The sequence below is a fragment of the Sarcophilus harrisii genome, chromosome 5, assembly GCF_902635505.1.
Source record: "Sarcophilus harrisii chromosome 5, mSarHar1.11, whole genome shotgun sequence".
Classification (NCBI taxonomy): Eukaryota; Metazoa; Chordata; class Mammalia; order Dasyuromorphia; family Dasyuridae; genus Sarcophilus; species Sarcophilus harrisii.
The window spans coordinates 269,078,013-269,094,755 of record NC_045430.1 but is presented as its reverse complement, the minus strand read 5'-3'; the positions used below and the strand labels follow the sequence as shown (position 1 = coordinate 269,094,755).

The 16,743-nt window shown below is 42.0% G+C and overlaps 1 long non-coding RNA gene and 1 pseudogene across 1 annotated transcript; both read left to right on the top strand.

Moving 5' to 3' along the window:
• Positions 1-489: 489 nt before the first annotated feature.
• On the top strand, positions 490-3,593 carry LOC100917010 (annotated as a pseudogene).
• Positions 3,594-5,248: 1,655 nt separating this feature from the next.
• LOC116419590 lies at positions 5,249-16,182 on the top strand. The gene is made up of 4 exons (XR_004229839.1): positions 5,249-5,303; positions 6,014-6,130; positions 6,237-6,296; positions 10,829-16,182. It is a non-coding gene; the product is annotated as an uncharacterized LOC116419590 (long non-coding RNA).
• The last annotated feature ends 561 nt before the right edge of the window (positions 16,183-16,743 follow it).

Below are 16,743 nucleotides of genomic sequence, written 5' to 3'. Positions count from 1 at the left end.
CCTTTCCCTGGCTGGCTGATCCTGGACACGAGGCCCAGATGTGCTGACCAGATGCAGCCCCAGACTGTACTGAGGGAGAGGAAAAGGGAGCACAGAGTGGTGAATACAGAAACAGAAGGGCAGGAGCCTGGGAGTTCTGAGCAAGCAAAAATTCTGAGAGGAGGGCAGAGTCTCTAGGCAGAAGGGTGAACTAAAGCTTGGAGCCCCCAGAAGGACCACAGGAGTAAGAACATTTGAGGTGACTATTGCTGGTAGCTGCTCAGAGATGGAGTACCTGAAGTGAATGGCCAAGAAATAGGTTGCTTAAAATATAAATGAAATATAAAGAACCCAGACATACATCTAGGGTGATAGACAAGGTCAGGGTTCAAACTCTGAGGAAAACAGTGAAGTTAAAACAGCTAAAATTTTAAAGAAATGGTCACAAACCCAAAAAGAGTTCTTTTTATTTATCCTTATATTTATTATAAGAATGTTAAAATCAAAAGAGGATGAGGAAAAAAAAAGAAGAGTAACGCAAGAAAATCAAGGAAATTATGGTTTTACATTTATGATTCTCCACTGGCGCTTCCTGTTTTGGTAAAGATCCAATTTATCCAGGTTTTCTCTGCCACCAACCCTCCAAAAGGTATTAAGCCACAATGTTCACTATCTTCTGCTAGGTTTTTTAACAGTGATTTAAAAAATCCTGAAGTCCTTCAACATGGGCTTAAATTCCAACTTTCTGCCTAACTCTGCCCAACTCTGTCTTAACCAGCAGGGCAAAATGACTCCAACTCTAAGTCTTTTTTTGAGTAGTGTAAGGGAGATGTCCATAAAACCTACCCAAAAATTCTTTTTGAAGAGGAATTTATCAGATGTGGCACAACTACTGAGGATACAGTGGTTTGAAACCAGGTGAAATGGTTTTGACTCTGAGTCTTAGATCTGGGACAGAAACAATGCCCTTGAACTAGATTAAGAACCCCAAACAGCAGGTTAAGGAACCGAGGAAATCTATGTCCTGCATTTGAAAGAGACAGTCTGAGCTGCTCAGCTGACCAATAATGAGCCCTGCACATGAGAGCTGATTCAATCTATGCACTCAGTTTTTCTTGATGATCCAGATATATCCCCTTGATGCTTCACCTTGTTTTGGGATCCTTCTCCCTTTCCACCTTCTGCCTTTAAACAGTTCCCAAGAGTATCTGTAACTCTAGGAATCCCATGCAGTTCCTCCATTGCCGTCCCCCACTACCATCCTATAGCCTCTACTCCCAGAAGCATCTGGTCTACTATTCCTAGTCCCGAGGAGAGATGGTAGGACGTCCCCATCAAGTGAAGGTCTTACTTTGCCAGATCCTTCTGTCCTTTTTCAGGCCCCCCAGTTGCCAGCACCCTGAGATCCGGGAACCCCAGCTGTAGAGGAGATCTCAAGAGATCATCTAGCCCACCCCCTTCATTTTAGAGACAGAAATGAGAAGGGATCAGCGCAAAGTCAGGAAGGAGGCACGATTTGAATCCATGACTGCTGATTCTACAGTCAGTGCTCTTCCCATTCCCTGCTGGCTCCTTCCTTTCATGTCATTATTGACTCGGGTTCCCTCAGTTTGTCCCTTCTCACGGTGCCCTTTGTAGAAGGCAGCAAGGTTTCCTAGAACTTGGATTGGGAGTCCTTGGACTTAGGCTGAAATTCCAAGGCCCGGAGAGAGGGGAGAAAAAAGGACTGTGGGGGAGAAGGGAATAATGGTGGTCCATCCTTTGTTACTGGAAATATGTGAGAGCAGGTGAAGAAAAGGTAACAAGGGGAAAGGGAGAGAGGAAAAGGAGTAGGAGGCGGGAAGGAGTGGGGCAAAGAACAGTGGGGGAGAAACTGAACCTTTCAAAAGAGCCTGGGAGCAGAAGTGGAGGCCGGAGGGTAAAGGACTTGCCGGTGCGGGTACTTGTGTGGGAGCGCCGGACTCCGCCCCCAAAGCTGTCCTGGAAGTAACAACTCTGGCAGGATCAGTCTCGCCCTCCCAGAACCTTCTCCCTCCTTGCACCTCTCTGCAGGTGGAAGCAGCCCCTGCAGCCAAGGTCGCGGGGCCTGAGCGGACAGCTCCGGCAACCTCAGAGGCCTTCGCGGGGCTGAGGATCCTGCAGCAGCTGCCTCCCGGGCCCGCGCTCTGGAGGCTTCGGGCCGGGAGCTGTCCCTGCTGATCTGGGCCCGGGCCGCGCCGTGCAAAGAGCCGAGCTCCGGGCGGCAGCATGAGCGCGCTCAGACTCCCCGGGATGTCTGCCGTCGTCCTCTCGGTCTTCGGCTTGGTCTTCATCTGCAGCGGCCTGGTCGTCAACGTCCTCCAGCTGGCCTCCCTCGTTTTCTGGCCTCTCAGTAGGAAGTTCTACCGCAAGGTCAACAGTTTCCTCGGCTACTCCCTCTATTGCCATCTAATCACGCTGCTGACGTGGTGGTCGGGCTCCGAATGCACCTTATTCACGGAGCGGGATTCCCTGGGCAAGTTAGGGAAGGAGACCGCCATCATCATCTTTAATCACACCTTTGAGATCGACCTTCTCTGTCTCTGGACCTTATGTGATCGCTATGGGATCCTGGGGACTTTGAAGGCAATGGCCAAAAAAGAGCTCCTCTGGGTGCCTGTGATTGGCTGGACGCCGTACTTTCTGGAAAGCGTGTTCTGCGAGAGGAAATGGGAGCACGACCAGGCGGGGCTCGTTAAAAGCCTGGGCCGTTTGGCCGACTTCCCGGAGCCCTTTGGCTTTGTCGTGTTCTGCGAAGGGACTCGCTTCACGCAGGAAAAGCATCGCGTCAGTATGGAGGTGGCCCGAGCCAAGGGGCTGCCCCGGCTCAAGTACCACCTGCTGCCCAGGACCAGGGGCTTCGCCGTCGCCGTCCGCTGCCTGCGCGGGCGAGCCTCCGCGGTCTATGACGTCACGCTCAATTTCCGAGGCCGTCGCTACCCAACTTTGCTGGGGCTCATTCGGAGGGAGAAGCACCAAGCGGACATGTGCTTTAGGAGAATTCCTTTGGAGGAGGTCCCGCTGGAGGAGCAGGAGATCGCCCCCTGGCTCCATCGGCTGTACCAGGAGAAGGATGCTCTGCAGGAATTCTACAACCAGAGCGGGACGTTTCCAGGAGAACGGGTTAAGCTCGGCAGAAGACTGTGGGCTCCCTTGCATTTCTCCTTTTGGGCTGTTGTCGTCCTATTTGCTCTCTTCAAGGTGGCAGTTAGCATTTTTCTAAGTGGATCCCCCCTGCTGATAGCGACATTCTTTGGATTTTGGGGGGGAACTGTTTTTGGAATTCACATACTGGTAGGAGTCACTAAAATAGAAAATGCTTCTGCCTATGGAAACCAAGAATTCCAGAAAAGGGAATAATTAATTGTTGCAGATAGAAAAAGGTTCCACCTATGGAAACCAAGAATTCCAGAAAAGGGAATGATTAATGGCTGCAAATTGAACACATGTAACCAGATGGGACTATCAATTTAATTTAATTAAAAACACAGTTTCAGGGGGAAAAATAAATTCCATTTTTTACTTCTTATTGTGTCTCCTTGAGCAAATCAGTGTACTTCTCTGAAACTCAATTTCCCTATCTATAAAATGAAGGAGGATGGTGGAGTACATGACTTCTGAAGTCCCTTCCAGTTCTAAATATGATCCAATTCAATTGAATTCCACAAGCATTTTTAAGCATCTAATACTGGCAAGGCACAATGACAGAACAATTAAAATAAAAAACCAATTATATATATATATATATATATATATATATAAGCTTATAATATAAAAGTATTTGCAGAATTAACACATTTTTCTCTAAAAACCCTAAAGAAGTTCAGAGAGGAGTTAAGACACAAAATTTGGTTCAACTGCATTTTAAGCCTTTGTTATCAGCCTTTGATTGTCTATACTTCTCTCGAGTTTAGATGTCTATCTTGCTCTTTGACACATGTTAAATTCAAAAACAATGTCAATGCTCGTAGAAGATTGAGTTGGTTTGGAGTCACCAGTGGGTATGTCCTTTAGTGTTGTTATTCAGTCAGTCAGTAAGCATTTGCTAACCACAAAGAGCAAGCGTTTTCTAAGTATGGAAGCTACAAAGAAAGGCAAAAGACATTCCCACTTCTCAAAAAGTGCATAGTCCATGGAGGGTCGGGGGAGAGACAACAGGGGAATATCAATGTACAAGCAAGATAAAAAGGGGATTCACTGAAAATAATCAACAAAGGGGAGCAATAGCTTTATTTTATTTTATTTTTTTTTAGCATCAGTCATGTTGAAATTTTTTTCCCCTGCTTTTTTTTAATTTAATAGCCTTTTATTTACAGGTTATATGTATGAGTAACTTTACAGCATTAACAATTGCCAAATCTCTTGTTCCAATTTTTCACCTCTTACCCCCCTACCCCCTCCCCCAGATGGCAGGATGACCAGTAGATGTTAAATATATTAAAATATAAATTAGATACACAATAAGTATACCTGACCAAACCGTTATTTTGCTGTACAAAAAGAATCAGACTCTGAAATATTGTACAATTAGCTTGTGAAGGAAATCAAAAATGCAGGTGGGCATAAATATAGGGATTAGGAATTCAATGTAATGGGTTTCAGTCATCACCCAGAGTTCTTTCTTTGGACGTAGCTGGTTCAGTTCATTACTGCTCCATTGGAAATGATTTGGTTGATCTCCTTGCTGAGGATGGCCAGGTCCATCAGAACTGGTCATCATATAGTATTGTTGTTGAAGTATATAATGATCTCCTGGTCCGGAGCAATAGCTTTAAATGGGATTAGAAGGGTTTTTTTTTTAAAAAAAGAAATGATAGAAAGAAACTGAAAATAGTATACTTCAATCTCCTATTGACTCCATCAGTTCTTTCTCTGCAGGCAGATAGCATTTTCCATCATAAAACCTTTGAGTTTGTCTCAGATCACTATATTGCTGAGAATAACTGAGTCACTCACAGTTACTGTTCATCTTACATTATTGCTGTTATTGTGTACAAGGTTCTCTTCATGCTGCTCATTTCAATTTGCATCCGTTTGTGATAGTTTTTCCTAAAAATCATCCCACCAATGATTTTTTTTAATAGTACGATAGTATTCCATCACAATCATGTCCTACAACTTCTTTAGTCATTCCCTAATTAATGAGCATCTCCACAATGTCTAATTATTTGCCACCACAAAAAGTTGCTATAATTTTTTTTGGTACAAATAGTTTCTTTTTCCTTTTCTTTGTTTTCTTTAGGATAAAGACCTAATAGTGATATTGCTGGATCAAAAGGATATGCTCAGATATATCAGCCCTTTAGGTATAGTTCCTAATAGGATTCCTTCATAACTCCATCAATAGTGCATTTGGGTCCCAATTTTCCCACCTTCCCTCCAACATTTATCCTTTTCTGTCATCTTAGTCAATCTGATAAGTGTGAGATCGTATTTCAGAACTGTTTTAATTTGCATTTTTTAGTTAACAATAATGTAAAACATTTTTCAGTTGATTACTGATAGCTTTGATTATTTCATCAGAAAAAAGCCTGTTCAAATCCTTTCACTATTTATCATTTGAGGAATGACTTCTATTCTTATAAATTTGATTCAGTTCTCTATATATTTGAAAAATGAAGCCTTTATCAGAAACACTGGCTAACTCTAAAAGGTTCATTTCCTTCCTAATGGGTTGCCAGACCAGAGGGAAAGACTATGAATCTTAGGACCCTGTGAAAGTGGGACTCAATTGTGGTTACTGGGACTATTTATTATGAGACAGTTAGATGATGCAATGAAGCACTGAACCTAAAATTGGCAAGATGAGCTCAAATCCATATGCTAATCATAGCACCTACCCCCCAAGGTTGTTGTGAGGCTGAAATGATTTGTAAAAGTATCTTGCCAAAATTTTAGCAAAGCAACCAGTCTTCATTGTCTGTGCAGGATCTTTTCCCTTATGACTGAGTCATAACTTTTATTACTTAGAATTGCAAAATTCAAAATGCATGTTTTCTGCTCTCTCCTACCATAGTTCCCTACTGTGCTTCCAATTCCAGGGGCCACAAGCTTGATGCTCTTCTTTCTCCAAGATACTTGCTTTGCTAAATAATTCTCCTCTTAGCTACAGCCAAGATTCTGGAACTCTCAGGTATGGAATGGCTAGACAGACAACGCCTAAGGAAAAACTTCTTTCTTCCAGAAGCTAGGATTCAAGAACTCTCACCATTTGGCCTCTATGTTTCCCTTCTTCATAGGTGTCATGTGTTGGACATGTGATCTCTTTGATGTGATGTGATCTCCACAAGTGGGTCCAGGTGAGCTTCATCCTCCACCGTGCCTTGGAGGTAGTCATCCCTGCCAGTTGAGTTCTGCCTGACTCCAATAGGTGGGCTTTAGCTTTTCTTGATCAGAATCAGGTCCACACCATTCCACAGTCATCGCCTCCCCAAGCCACCTAAACTCTAGCCACCATCCTCATCCTCCATATCCATTCCCACTAGAATTTTGTCTCTAGAGGGTATGTTATTTCTGGGATCCTTCATGGCAGATTCTCTGTTGCCTTACCTTATATCTTCAGTACCTTGACCCATTGTAGGGACTTCATAAATGCTCACTGACAGGTTGCCTCTTTATGTTGTAGGCCCTTACTAATGTCTGTTGATTGCTTGATATGCAGAGTTTGCTGAACACAAGGTTAGAGACTATCATTGAAAATATGTCTTTTCTCTACTGAAGTTACTCTAGCCAAAGACATCTGTGGTCTTTAGAGGGCAGATAAAGCGTAGTGCTAAATCTTATTTATTGTCTTTAATGAGGTAATTCGGCTTCATGTAATGGATGATATCACAATGAAGTTCACTTTATTGCCATTTCTTATTTGCTTTAATGATAAGAGAGAAGGTGTTGGATATCCTATCTTTCACATCACTCAGAAGTGCAGTAGATGGAGGGGGAGGGAAGTGGAGGGAGTGGAGGAAGAGGGAGGGAAGAAGAGACAAAAAAAGGACAGAGAGGAAGAAAGAGGGGGACTGAGGGAAGGAAGAAGAGAGAGAAAGAGACAGAGAGACAGAGAGAGAAAGAGAGAGACAGAGACAGAGACAGAGAGACAGAGAGAGAAAGAGAGAGACAGAGAGAAGGAAGGAGAGAAGGAGGGAGGGGGAGAAGGAGGAAGGGAGGAGAGAAGGAAGAAAAGGGAAAGACAAAGAGAAGAAGAGAGAGAAAGAGAAAACAATCTCCCCAGACCTTTTCCTTTTCTGTCAAATGTGGAGGGTGGACTAAATGATATTTAAAGTTCCTTCCATCTCAAACTTGTTTTGAATCTATGAGGAAGCAAGGCTCAGTGATTAGGTCAAAACAGTCTTGTTTGCTCTATTGTGTAGCAGCAGGTGGCGCTGTGCTCCTGATGTTCTCTTAGGGCTAGGCAATTCTCTGTCCATTGACCTCCATCCTCATTACAGCTGGAAGGGAGGTTAGAAACATCAGGGGCCAACTCAGGTAGCTTTCAGTGGAGCAAACTGTGCTCCCGGAGGAATTCATCCAACTAGGAAGTACAGAAGCTGGGTTCTAATGCTCCCCCGCCCCTTGTTTTTCTTCTATTTTTAATGAACCTGTTCACCAATGGTAAAAATTTATCCTTCAAGGTGGAGCTGGGAGAAGGCTCCAGGTTCTGTTCTCTGTTCTTTCTCCCTTCTCTTTAGGAAGTAAAGAACTTCCTTTTGGGTAGAGCAGCTGTTACGATTAAAAGAATTGAAGGAACCCCTACTTTCTCATTGGCTGGAAACTCATAAATTAGTCCTTTATTTCTCTGGAATAAAGACTTGCCCATTAAAAAAAAAAGAAACAGGTAGACTAAGTGTTGAAGGGTTCCAATCTTTTCTCTGTGCTCCCCAAGTACCCTCTTCCCCAGCAAACTGTTCTTTTCATTGCTTCCCAAACTCATTTTGCTCATTTTTCTTTTTATGCTTTTTTCTCACATTTTCCCTCCTTGCTCTGTCTTCCGATTGTCCAAATCCTGTCCTTTAAGGCCCAATTTAAGTCCCAGTTTAAGTCTATGCTGCTTTCTCAGACCATTTCAACTCACAATAACTTCTCCTTCTGAATATTCACAGCACTTAAGATGGATCATTCTTTGGGGCTCCTAAGTTTAGGGCTCTTGAAGGCTTAAAAAGCACTTCATACACATGGTCTCATTTGATCCTCACCGTAGCCTATATCATTTCCCTTTTATTGGTGAAGAAGCTGGATTACCTCAAAGTTAAATGAGTTATCCAGGACAACAGATCTAGCTAGTATCAGAGGCAGAATTCCAACCCAGAGCTCTCCTGTTTTAGAATCCACTACACTGCTTTGCAGCTTCATGTTGATATCAAAGTTCATAAACAAATGTTGTGCCTTTCCAACCTAATTGTAAACTCCTTTCATGCAGGGCTTGCAACTTATTTCTTGCAGGAGTTTCTGTAAATCTGGTAGACCTCACTCAGAACTGAGTGACTACGATTAGAAGAGAAGCATGTTCTCTGGATCTGGGATCAGAAGACACAAAAATAAGGGAGTTAGGCTAAATTCCTTAGTTCTATTTGAATCTTAGAGATATGGAGAAATCTATGACTAGATTTCCGTCTAGAGCGAACTAGAGCGGTCTAGAGAACTCTCGGATGAGGAAAGTTCTCCTAGTAGTGTAGGTCAGCACCTATTCAGCACTGAGAATTTTCAAAAACTTCCTGGGGAGCGAGGGGGAAGTTCCACATCTTCCCTGCTCCACCTAAGTCTCAGAACTAAATGTTATCAGTCATTTATCTCTTAGTGCAGTTGCAAGGATCTGTGACTTCATCTCTCTGGATACTCCCTTTACTCTGACAAGTCACTTCTTGGCCAGAATATATATATGTGTGTGTGTATGTGTGGGCATCTCTTGGGCAGGTCTGGGCTCTGGTCTGCCAGGTGTATTCTTTCTGGCTCCTCCTCGGTCTCTCCCTCCGAGCTTCCAGATCCTTCCCTGGTCCCCCTGAGAAATGCCCAAGGTTGCATTTCCTCTATAAAAGATCTGCTTGTGATGATGATCTCTGCTGTCCTTTTCAAGACTAAGCCTGCTTGGAGATTCTCTCTCCCCCTCACGGTGCCTTCTTTAATAGCGTCTTTCTCCTTACTCTGGCCAAGGCTGGTCAATCTGCTAACCTCCTCGATGGACCTGACCTGCCAGACAAGGCATCCCCAGACATACTGTTTTAATGGGTTCTTCGCAACTCCTTTCCCTGGTAACCCTATGGATCCCCCAACTCTATTTCATATTTGCTGCTCCTGGTGCCTATTCTCCCTCTTCATTTTGTCTGTAAACTCTTCCCCTGAATAAGCCGACCTTTGGGTAAAAGAGAATGGCCATTGTAAACTTGTCACATGGGTGTCTCCTGCTAGAAATCGCTACCCTCATCTCATCACCTTGACTGGCAAATGACTTGGATTTAAGTGAGGGACGACTGTGCAAAGTCACCAGTCTCACTCTCTCCTCTGGAGTCTATCTGGGACCAATATATACATATTTATGTATATGTACATTATATATTTTCACACCTCAGGGTTTCTGGTCAAAACAGAAACAATTGCTATTTCCACTCACTGAGATGTGATGATACTGGAGTAGGAAATCAGATGATGGAGGGCTGTGTCCTGCTTCCTAGAGCCCCCCCAGGTTGGGTGACAAAACGTATCATTGCTTTCTAGAGCCCCCACACCAGGGTGATAAAGATATCCCTTCCTAGTGGAGAAATGATGAGGTGGGACTCCCGAGCATGGTGGGAAAATGGAATCCATTTATTCCAAGGACTTTTCCCTTTATATAATGTAACAAAAACAACACTGCACACGAGACCACGTGAACAACTCTTTGTTGTATGTACTTTGCCACCAGGTATCACTTTACCTCAATCACAACCCAGGTTGTCCCGCCCCTTGACTTCTCAAGAAGGCGGAGAGCCCTTAGGGGAGACGGGGAGCTGAACCAGACATTGTCAGCAGGTTCCCTCTGGGCTCAAGGGTCTTCTACCTCACCCAGAGTTTCCCCACTATCTGTGGCCCAAGGTCCTGGAGGACCTTGACTATGAGAGTGAGTTTGATCTTGATTCAGGACAATGGGGAGTTTTTTGAAGAGAATGATGAGATCAGACCTGAGCCTTAGGATATTTACCTTGGCAATGGCAGTTAGTACAAACTGGAAGGGGAAGAAACTGGAAATTATTAGAAAACAATTGTAATAGTCCAGAAGAAAGGCAACAAGGACTTGAATTAGGTCAGTAAGGAAGATATGTTTTTGATGGGTTATGCTTTTTTTTTTTTTGAGAGATAGTGAATTAAGTCTAGAGGATATTTTAATATGTGACTTTGAGCAGAAGGAAGAACCAATGATGAGTTAAAAGTTCAGAGCCATGGATAGAAATAAAGTCAGAAAGAGGAACAGGCTGGGGGTGGGGGAAGTGGGGAGAGTATGAGGTCAGATATGTGATATCTTGGGTGTGTCAGTAGAATGCTGAGTGGAGGTGTCCATTTGCATCACTCTGGCTCTCATTGATTAGCCAAAAATAGGCCATTGTTTGGCCTGGTTGTCTTAGAGCAAATATAAATGGGGATTGTTTCTGTTTTGGCCAGAAACTCAGATCGACTTTTTTTTTGGCTAGGTAAAAAAGGCCATTGTCCACCTCAGTTCTTATCTAGCCTTAATCATTGAGCTTTGCCTCAGTCACACAGGGCCACCCCCAGACATCCTGATCTACATGTGGACCCAGAAGGCTTTGAGAAGAAAGGAAGGCTGGTGACCTTGCACAATTTCCCTCACTGAAACCCAATTCACTTGCAGGTCACGGTACCATGGCATCCCTGATATCATGGCGGTCTTCAGAAACAAAGAGCAAACAACAACAGAAATGCAAGTGTGAAGCTGAAGATGGAGATTGCAATTTTCCAACAATAACTAGGACTTAAATGGTGCTTTAAGGTTTGCCAAGTACTTGACAAATTGGATCTCATTTTAACCTTACAACAATCTTGGGTGATGGGTGCTTTGATTACCCCCATTTTATAAGTGAGGAAACTGAGGCAAACAGGGGTTGCGATTTACTCAAGGTTCCCCAGCTAGTAAATGTCTGAGGCCAGATTGTAGTTCAGACCTTCCTGACTCCAGCTCCTATGTTCTAGCCACTGCCCCACCTTAGTGATCATCATCTTCATAAAGATCATAATAATTAGAGCTGAAAGGGACCTTAGGGGACATCTGGTCCAATCCCTGTGTTTTACAGGTGAGGAAACTGAGACCTGAAAACTTCAGGGACTTGTCTAGGCAATGAGCAGCCTAAGTGAGCCGTGACCCCATATCCTCCAGCTCTAAATCTGGATCCTTTCCTTTACAAAGAGACGTTTTTAACTTGGAATACACGAATAGAGTTCAAGGAAAGGGGTTCTGTGAATTTGGAGCAAAAAAGGAGACTTTTTATTTTCACAAACCTTAAATTTAACATTTCCTTTGATTGTAGTGTAGACAAAAGACATTTCTGTGAGGAGTTGATAGCCTTCACCAGACAAACATAAAGCATTTCTTTAGCCATGATACTTCATTACAGATCTAGGGGACCTGACCTTAGCACTGACCAAGAAGACAACTTTGAAGACCTTGCTTGTTTTATTCCCAAAGGGGAAGGCTACTGAGATTGAGATAACCATTTCTATGGCAGTCATAGGAGATATTAGTTTTATCCATTACAACTGCACCCTAGAACCTCAGGCCAGTGAAAAGTGCTAAGGCTAGAAATATGAGCAGGTTCTCCTCACCAACTTTGTGGTCCTGAGCCCCAAAGATAGAATCAAAAATGTGATAGAAGCCCAGGGACAACATAGTTCCTGCAGGTTTCCCATTACAGAAAATGGCAAAATGGGCAGCTATTTAGTGCATGTCATCTTCTCTTAAGACAAAGACTTTCTCAAGGAGGAGAAGACATAATTTTTTCTTGGGACATTGACATCATAAAAAGGAGGAAGATAATCCTTTTTTTTTATTATTTTGGTGAGGTCATGACAAATGAGGAGCATCCCTACTGCAGGGATCTCAGTAAAAGAAGTAAATGAAATCCCACAGGGAAGAAAAAACAAGTTAGCTGCCTACTGTTAATAAGAATGATGAACTAGTGACCATCTTGGTTTGCCTGGACCTGAAGAAGAATCAGCTATGAACAGGGAAGGACATTCACTAAGTAGTTGCTATGTGGGGCAGCCATTGAAACCCATGAGGATGACATAGGTTGGTATCAATGTGGTTGTCCTAGACTCTCCCCAAGCATACCCTATCTTCCAAGTGAATATGATATCAAGGACATCAAAGAGAAATCCCCCCATCTAGGTTATTCATGGCAGCTGTACAAGAGAAAGACCTAATAATGGAGATAATCAATCCTATAGGTCATCATGGGCCAAACCTCCTCTCTCCCCTGATCGATCTGAATCACTCAGGAGTGTTTTCACATGGGAAGTGACACTTGTATTAAGGTCAGAATACACGTGGTATTTTGGTGTTCGAGTCATCACTGATGATTGCACTGAAAAAGCCTTGAAAAGATGGATTTTCTCCTGGGGGCCACTACTGAGGCCGTATGTAGGTGAGATTCAATGATAGAGAAAGCATTCAAGTAGTTTTTACTGGAACTGCACTGAAAAGGATAATATCAGAGTGACTCAAAGTATACCTGGGACTTTGAAAGACAAAAGATTCACCCACAAGTAGATTCCCAGTCCACAAGTTGATTTCCAGTTGGACTGTGGGCATCCAAGGCTCTAGCTGAGATGCAGATGTCAGACACAGATACACAAGTCAGACCCATGGTGCACTTGGGGGGGCTGAAATGTGGGAAGATGACGTGCTTTGCCCAATGGAAGGAAATATCCATGGATATCCCTCATATGATCAGTTCTTCTGAGAAGTGACCCTGGTATTTTTCCCCTTTAATAAAAAAAAAAACTGTGTGGCTTTTCTAGAATCTAGAATTGACAAAATCCACTGCAAAGATCTGAGAAGAGCAGGAGTGAAGACCTGTTCAAGAAATATGGCAGTATAAGAAAGAAGACACATGAGCTGGAATTTGAAGAAGTAGTAGGGTTGAAGAAAGACTCAGTTGTTTATTTCTTAAGAAGTGAGACATTTGTAGGCAAAGAAGAAACCCTCGGTAGAGAGGCAAAGATTAAAGATGCAAGGGAGAAAAGGTTCACCAATGATGCACTTTCTATTTGATTTTTAAGTTTACAAATCTTTTTTATACAGTATCTCCTTTGAGGGTCACATAACACTGTGAGGTAGGACTTCATTAATTGCTATTATTCCCTTTTTTTCAGATAAGGAGACCAGTTGCTCAATAAACATTTATTAAACTTAGTGTGGAAGGTGCTAGGATTACAGAATCCTAAAGGATGAATTAATCTCTACCCTCAAAGAGTTTACATTCTATAGTGGTTAAATAATTTGCTCAGGGTTACACAGACACTAAAGACCAGATTTAGGATCCAACCCAAATCTTCCTGACCCCAAGCACAGAGCCCTATGCACGATGTCATGTTGATACAATAAGACCCCGGAAGAGGTGATGAGGAAGAAGAATAATCAGACTAAGTGGGCTAACTTTGGTCAGAAGGAAAGCTACCTCTTCCTATGAGATAGGAGAGAACAGAGGAGAACTCTGGGAGATTATGAGGTAAGGCTAGGGGAAGTCCAGGGAATTCCTGTTGGATGCTCTCCACCTTGTTAAAATAGGAAGCAAGGTGATCATCCAAGAGAGCAGGAAGCAAGCTGAGACTGTAAGAAGAAATGAGAAGACTAGAAATCAAAGGATTATCAACCAACAGTAAGGGTTCAGCTGAGAAATTAAGCAGTAAACTTCTATCCTATGTTGGGAGAAGACATATTTTTCCCAACTAAAGAGAATTGTTTTCCATGTACTGCTTGTGAAAACCTGATTCCTGATCTAGAGGACAGATGACAAATAATTTAAAAAGATTCATACTTTTATGTTATAAATGATGAAAGGAAAACTGGTCACCAGCACTGGGGATTTCCCTAGGAGAAAACTTCCTTCTACCAGTACAGGTTGCCGCCGCCTTCTCCTCAAACTTAAAATCTTAGAGAATTGCCTAAAGTGGTAAGATCACAGCATGTGTGGAAGGCAAGACTTGAATTCAGATCTTTCTGACTTTAAAGGCAGCTTTCTGCCTTCAATGTCATCCTGCTTCTCCTATACATCTATACATAGTATATATGGATTACAAATGTAAGATATATTTCATTGATTCATTGTCTAAATACAAAAAGATCAAAAAATGAGCAAAAGGACTGATATTCATAAAAATATATAGTCATAGCAGCTCTTTTTGTAGTATCAAAGGACAGGAAATTAAGGACTGGGGAATAGTTGAATAAATGAGGGTATATGAATGTAATGAATTATTATTATCCTGTCAGAAATGATAGGGATTAGTTTGGAGACACCTGGGAAGACTTGTATAAAACAATGCAGAAGGAAGTGAATAGAAACAGGAGAGCAATTTATTTAATAACAGCATTTGAAAGACTTAAGAATTCTAATTGATGAAGTGACCATCTACAATTCCAGAGAGAACCTGGCAGAAAGGGAAGAGATGCAAGACACAGAATGAGATGTACAATTTTTGGACATAGTCAATAAGGGAATTGTTTTGATTGATTATTCATTTATCTACAATGATTTTCTTTTTCTTTTTTCAATTTGTGAGGATGAAAGAGAAGGATAAGAGAGATGAATAAAAATTATTAAATGAAATAAAATGAAATTTCCAAAAACTCTGTAGCTGAGAGATGTGAAATCATTTGTCCAGAGACACATAACTAGTGTCTAAGAAATAATTTAGATTCAGGTCATCCTGCCTCCAAAATAGCACTCTGTTCATTATTAATATCTGTTTAATGTTGGAAAGGGTCTTAGAGATCATTTAGTCTTAACTTTTCTAATTAACAGATAAGGAAACAGGTTTGGAGAAGGAAAAGGATTGTGCCCAAAGGATCTAGGAAGCATTTTACATGAGCTGAGATTTAAGCTGAGGTTTTCTGATTCCCAGACCAGGATTTCCGGAGCTACAGCATGGTTAGGACTAAGTAGGTAAATGGAAAAGGCCTCTTAGCCACAGTGTGGTAGCTTTCTTACTCCTTTATCCTCAAGGTGAATAAGCCCTTCTGTCCTGGAGGAAGTGACCCTTACCCTCATGCTGATAAAATTCCAGGTGCCTGAAATATTGAAATACATATTGTATTTATTGATGATGAAAGCCAGCGCCTACTCAATGTAATTGACACATGGTCAAAATGTTCTGCTTCCACAAGATCTAATCATGTACCTCTGGTAGAACACACATAATGCCTTCTTCTATAAATAGGCATCAGTGACCTGGACACACCCATACACTTTATCCCGGAGCTCCAAATATAGACAGGTTAATAGGGAAGAGGGCAATGGCTTTGGAGAGTGGGTGGAAGGCTGAGATAATAATGAGAGTTCAGAAGCTAGCTAACTTTCTCATTGAGCCAGTTAAATTTTTATCATGTCCACACCCTAGAAATCACTAAACACCACAAAACAAGACTAGATGTGGATTGCCTAGACTTAAGAAAGCAAAGGAGAAAATGATAATGTAGATTATAATGTAAATAATGTAAAATGTAAATTATAATAATGATGTAGATCACAGATCACGTCATGATACAATCACAGGTGCCACAGGTGCATGCTTTAGAAAATGGAATCCTGGAAAATTTTATCCTTGAGGACTTGCTTTTGGAGATCTTGATGTCATGAGAGACGAGGTCAGATGTTACATAGATAGAGATGAATGCAATTAAATTCAGCGGATGTTGCCAGGTATTTGAGATCACAAGACAAAATGAAAACAATCCTCTGCGATCATACTAGGTTTAGTCCAAGGTTTGGGCTTTGAATCCTAGCTCTGCTACCCAGCTGTATGAGTGTGAACTTGGACAAGATGGTCTCTGGGTCTCTCGTTCCTCATCTGTAAAACAAGATGGTAGCACTGGATGACCTTGATGGTCCCTTCCACACCTAACTCTGCGATCCAAAGCTTTTTCTTGTTGCTGTTTGGTTGCTAAAATATGACCCTATTTGGGGTTTTTTTGGGCAGAGATACTAGAGTGATTTTCTATTTCCTTCTTCAGCCCATTTGGCAAATGGAAATTGAGACAAACAGAGGAAAGAGATTTGCCCAGGGTCACATAGCTAGTAAGTGTTGGAAGCCAGGTTTGAATTAGTGAAAATGAGTCTTCCTGGCTCCACGCCTGGCAATCTATCCCTACACCGCTTAGTTTGTTCAGTAAAGACATACTATAAATATCTAATGCCATTACCATCCAAAGTCTGATGAAGCAGCTCAAGTAGATGACAAGCAATTTTTATTGGTTGATTTTTTTCTACAATAAAAATACTATAGTAGAAGATATCAGATGTGGGGAGAAAATGTTGATTGGGGCTTTTTAACGCCATTGACAATCATTTTATTTCTTACAAACACATTGATGTCATGTATTGCATTTGTAATTAAGTGGCTAAAACCTTCTTTAGAGTTTTGTAATTATAGCTCATCAATAAAGCAGACCTCCGGAACAGAAATTCTGATAATAAACTAATCTTCATTTAAGAAGTGATCATGCCTTACATAGAATTCCCAATCCCTCTATTTTTGTCTGCCTGCATT